The sequence below is a fragment of the Eptesicus fuscus genome, chromosome 4 (genome assembly GCF_027574615.1).
Source record: "Eptesicus fuscus isolate TK198812 chromosome 4, DD_ASM_mEF_20220401, whole genome shotgun sequence".
Taxonomy (NCBI): domain Eukaryota; kingdom Metazoa; phylum Chordata; class Mammalia; order Chiroptera; family Vespertilionidae; genus Eptesicus; species Eptesicus fuscus.
This window is the reverse complement of record NC_072476.1, coordinates 30,489,395-30,495,533: the sequence shown is the minus strand read 5'-3', so window position 1 is coordinate 30,495,533 and position 6,139 is coordinate 30,489,395.

Sequence of the window (6,139 nt, the reverse complement as noted above, 5' to 3'; positions counted from 1 at the left end):
AGGGGAAGAGCAGATACCAGGGAATGTATTGCTCTCGTTTCATGTTTTCTTCCTGAAACTTAAAGGGTTCAATCAGGAAAACAAACCACACTAGTTATTTCAAATATAGGGCCTTTAATCTAGGGAACTGTTCACACAGCTGTTGAAACAGTGGCATTTTAAGGAAAGAGGAAGTGACTTCAGTTATCTGATGTTGTACAACAAAATCACCCCTTAAACACGGTGGCTTAAAATAACTGATCACTCATGGCTCACAATTTCTGTCAAGAATTTGGCAGCAGCAATTAGAGGGTGGAGGGGGGCATCTGTAATACTTTCAACAACAAAAAGATTTAAGTAAAGGATTTGGGAGTAGTGTGGGTGGGTGGTTCTGGTTCGGGGTTTCTCCTGAGGCCGGTTGGGTGGTTTTGGTCTGGGGTCTGTCCTGAGGTTGCCGTCAGATACTGCCTGGGGCTTCAATCTTTTGTGGAAGTGGCTGGAACCGGAGGATCCCCTCACATGGCTGAAAGTTGGCTCTGGCTGTTGAGGCCTTGGGCTCTTGTCCACGGGGCTCCTTGAGTGTCCTCATGGCATCCTCTAGGGCAGTGGTTCTCAACCTTTCTAATGCCACGACCCTTTAATACAGTTCCTCATGTTGTGGTGACCCCCAACCGTAAAATTATTTTCGTTGCTACTTCATAACTGTAATTTTGCTACTGTTAATGAATCATAATGTAAATATCTGTGTTTTCCGATGGTCTTAGGCTCTATAGCAGCGGTTCTCAACCTTTGGGTCACGACACAGATATTTACATTATGATTCATTAACAGTAGTAAAATTACAGTTATGAAGTAGCAACGAAAATAATTTTACGGCTGGGGGTCACCACAACATGAGGAACTGTATTAAAGGGTCGCGACATTAGAAAGGTTGAGAGCCACTGCTCTAGGGTGAGCATCCCAAGAGAGCAAGGCGGAAGTTCCACTACCTTTTATGACCTAGTCTCAGAACTCACACAGCAACGTTGTCACTATATTCTATTGGTCACACTGGCCAACCCTGATTCCACGTGGGAGGGGCCCACACAGAGTCACTAATACCAAGACCAGAAGGGATCACTGGGGGTCATCTTGGAAGCTGGCCAGAAACCTGCAGGGAGGGGCCCCATGAGACCAGTGCTCAGATTTTGATGTGTACTGGGGAAGGGTTGGATTCTAAGTAGTTGGTGCTGGAACTTACAAGAAGGTAGGTGTCAAAATGGTCAGTGCTGGAGCTAAATGCCTGCTACTGATGACTAGGGTGGAGAGCAGAAGAAAGTCCCTTCCCTTTCACTTTCTGGTCTCCCTCAGCTGGCCCCTACTAGCAGGCTGACCTTAACAGGAAGCCAGCTGGCAAGGAAGTCTGGGAAATGTAGTTTTCAGGAGTCCAGCAGCACAGAACACAAAATGGAGTGGGTTTGGGGCTGAGACACAATTGAGTAACCAGCACGGCCCACCCCATTTGGCTACTCATCACTGATACACACCCTTCTACCATATTCAATTTCCATCCATCTCTAACAAGTTCATGCTTCTACCTAACACTGCAAGTATCCTTCGTACACAGATGCATCATTCTCTTCCTAAAAGGGAGGGACGACAAAGTTCTGTAGTCACCATATGCATCACTGTTCATTCCAGTCAAAATTCCACTTGAATATTCCGTAACTGAAAGACTTAAATAGTAAGGCTCATCATCAATACTTTTACATAAAACAGTAGAGGGAAGGAAAAATTGGTTGATAGACACATAACAAAGAAGAAAATATACAGAGTTGCTATAGTCTTCATTGCTGCAACTGATTATGATGTCATAATTGATTTTGTAACATTATAAATGAGATATAATTCATATACAAGTCACCTACTTAAAATGTAAAATTCTATAGTTTCTAATGTATTCAGAGTTGCATAAACACATTTTTTAAAAAATATGTTTTTATTGATTTTTAGAGAGAGGAAGGGCAAGGGATAGGGAAGTAGAAACATTGATCGGCTGCCTCCTGCACACCCCCTACTGGAGATTGAGCCTGGAACTGGGCATGTATGTGCCTTGACTGGTAATCAAACAGGAGACCTCTTGGTTCCTGGGTCAATGCTCAACCACTGAGCCACACTGGGCAGGCTACTGAATATATTTTTAAGGTTCACCATGCCATAGCATATTATCAGTATTTCATTCCTTTTTGTCTAGAATAATATTCCACTGTAAGGATATGCCACTATCATTCATAGACGTGTGATCTGTTTTCACTTTTGGGCTCCTATGAATAATGCTACTATGAATGGTGTACAAGTTTTTATGTGAATGTATGTTTTCATTTCACTTGATTATATTCCTAAGAATAGTAACTATGCTTAACATTTTGAGCAACTTCAAAATTGTTTTCCACACCGGCTATGTCATTTTACATTCCTACCAGCAATGTATGAGGGTTTCAATTTCTTCAAGTCTTACTAACACTAATTATTGTCTGTTATTTTTATTATAGACAGCTTGTGAGTGAAGTGGTATCTCATTGTGGTTTTGATTTGCATTTCACTAGTTACTAATGATGCTGAGCATTTTTTCATGTGCTTATTGGCCATTTGTATATCTTTTTTGGAGAAATGTCTATTCAAGTCCTTTACCCATTTTTAATTGGGTTATCTTATTATTATTGAGTTATAAGAGTTCTTTAAATATTCTGGATACAAATCCCTTATCATATATATAATTTGCAAATATTTCCTCCCATTCTGTGGATTATCTTCTCACTTCTTTGATAGTGTCCTTTGATGCACAAAAATTTTAAATTTTGATGAAACAGACTGATTGCTTAAAAGACCCAAGCAAAACTCACCAAGAAAAAAATAGAAAATGTGACTAATTATTTACTGAATTCATTGAATCTATAATTTAAAATCCTCAGGAAAAGAAAACTTCAGATAGTGTCATTCGCAAATTCAAAGAAGGAAAAACACCAATTCTACCAGTTCTTACCTCTTCCAGAAAATAGAAGCGAAGGGAACACTTGTTAACTCATTTTGAGGTTAGAATTACCCTGATACCAAAATCAGATACAGATTGGGAGAAAGAATTTACCAGTTATCTATCCAACAAAGGATATAAATAACTGCCAGAACATAATAACTGTCAAAAACAACAAAGCAAAGTAACCCAGTTTTCAAAAGATAGGCAAAAGATTGCCCTGGCTGGGAGGCTCACTTGGTTGGAGCATCATCCTGTACACCAAAAAGATCGTAGCTTCGATTTCCAGTCATGGCACATGCCCAGGTTTCGGGTTTCATCCCTGGTCAGGGCATGTATGAGCAGCAACCAATTGATGTTTCTCTCCCTTCCTCTCTCTCAAAATCAACATACATACCCTTGGGGGATGATTAAAAAACAAAAACAGGCAAAAGATTTTAACAATCACTGCACCTAGAAAGATAAAACAGATGCGAATAAGCACGTGAAAAGATGCTTCACATCACTAGTCATTAGGGACATGCAAATTGAAACCATTATGACATTCAACTCACACCTATTAGAATAGCTAACATTTTAAACTGTAATACCAAGTGTCAGTGAGGAATGAAGCAACTGGAGCTCTCTATATTGGTATCGAGGAATGCCAGGTGATAGTCACTCAGTAATTCCTACAAAGTTAAACACACTTGCCATACACTTACCCTATAATTTACCATATAACCTTGCTATCCCACTCCTAGGTATTTTCCCTGGAGAAATTAAAACTTATGTTTACATACACACAAAAAAGATTCTCTTAAACCCTGTAAGTAGATGGATGTTCCGAAAGGGTATAATTGCCAAAATCTGGAAACAACCCAAATGTCCTTCAACAAGTGAAAAAAATAAACTGCAGTAAATCCATACAATGGAAACTACTAAATAATAAAAAGGGCCCTACCCTGTTCGGCTCAGTCATTAGAGTGTCGGCCCGAGGACTGAAGGGTCTTGGGTTCAATTCTGGTCAAGGGCAGGTACCTCAGTTGCAGGCTCTGGCCCTGGTCGGCACATGTGGGAAGCAACCAATCGATGTCTCTCACATCGATGTATGGATGTTTCCTTATGTCTCCCTCCCTCCCTTCCACTCTCTATAAAAAAATAAATGGAAAAAATATCCTCAGGTGAGGATTAAAAGAATTGATTAAATAATAATGAGTGAACCATTGATACATGCAATAATGTGGATAAATCTCAAAAGCACTCTGCTGAGTGAAAGAAGTCAATATCAAAATGTTAAATACAAAAGAGAAAGAAAGAAAAGAAAAGCAGAAAAACGTTACATATGGTGATTTCCTTTATGTGACATTCTAGAAAAGGCAAGACTATAGAGATGGAGAACAGATCAATATGGCCAGGAATTAGGGGTTGGGGAAGGATTTGACTACAATGGGGCAACATGAGGGAGCTTTTTGAGGGTGACAGAACTGTTCTGTATCCTCATTATGGTGGTTATTAAATGAGTCTATAAATGTGCTAAAACACACAGAATTGTAAGCAGAAAAAGAAATCAGTTTTACTCTTTGTAAATTTTTTTTTTAAATTTTTTAAATCTAACCAAAGTACCTCACACCTGTCAGAATGGCTATCATCAATAAATCAACAACAAGTGTTGGAGAGGATGTGGAGAAAAGGGAACCCTCATGCTCTGTTGGTGGGAATGCAGATTGGTGCCGCCACTGTGGAAAACAGTATGGAGTTACCTCAAAAACTAAAAATGGAACTGCCTTATGACCCAGCAATTCCACTTCTGGGAATTTATCCAAAGAAACCCAAAACATTAATTTGAAAGAATATATGCACCTCTATGTTCACTGCAGCGTTATTTACAATAGCCAAGGTTTGGAAACAGTCCAGGTGTCCATCAGTAGTGAGTGGATAAAAAGGCTCTGGTACATTTACACAATGAAATACTACTCTACCATACAAAGGAAGAAAATTTTACCCTTTGCGACAGCATGGATGGACCTGGAGAACTTTATGCTAAGTGAAATAAGCCAGTCGGAGAAAGACCAGTACCACATGGTTTTACTCATATGTGGAATTTCATGAACAAACTGAACTACCAAGCAAAATAGAGACAAACTCATAGATAGAGAGCAGGCAGACAGCTCTAGGGGTTGAGGGTAAGGGGGTTAAGGGGGAAGGAGGGGAGGGTTAGGGGAGTGGAGAGACTGAACAACAAAAAAAAGAGAATGGACACAGAAAACAGTGTGATTGGAGGGGTGGAGGGGGATGGGTGAAGGTGGTAGAGGGCATAGAGGGGATAAAAGGTGATGAGAAAAAATAAATTTTAAAAAGGAAAAAAGAGCCGAAACCGGTTTGGCTCAGTGGATAGAGCATCAGCCTGCGGACTCAAGGGTCCCAGGTTCGATTCCGGTCAAGGGCATGTACCTTGGTTGCGGGCACATCCCCAGTAGAGGGTGTGCAAGAGGCAGCTGATCGATGTTTCTCTCTCATCGATGTTTCTAACTCTCTATCCCTCTCTCTTCCTCTCTGTAAAAAATCAATAAAATATATTTTTTTAAAAAAAGGAAAAAAGAGAACTAATGGACATGGACAACAGTGTGGTGATTATGGGAGGGGATGGAGGTGACAGAGGCCATAGATGGATAAGTGGTGGTGGAAAAAATAAAATTATTATTTTTTTGTTAATCCTCACCTGAGGATATTTTTTCCATTGATTTTTAGAGTAAGTGAAAGGGAGGGTGAGAGACAGAGATAGAGAGACACATCGATTGGTTGCCTCCCCACACACCCTGACTGGGGTCAGGGATCAAGCTTGCAATGGAGATGCGTGCTGTTGTCCGGAATCAAATCTGGGACCCTCAGTCCTCTGGCCAAGGCTCTAACCACTGAGCAACCGGCTAGGGCAAAATAAAATTAATTTTTTTAAAAGACATGAATGGATAAAGCTAGCACAAAATTTTATTTTAATGTGTATTATACACCAAGTGACCAAATAATATTATACATCAAACTCTTCAATAAAAAAAAAAAAATCTAGCCAAAGCAGACAACAGTCAAATAATTCTGTAATATATAAAGTACTTCTACCAAAAAGGAAAAGAGGTAATCAGATTGTATTTAAAAAACAATACCTATTCTGTT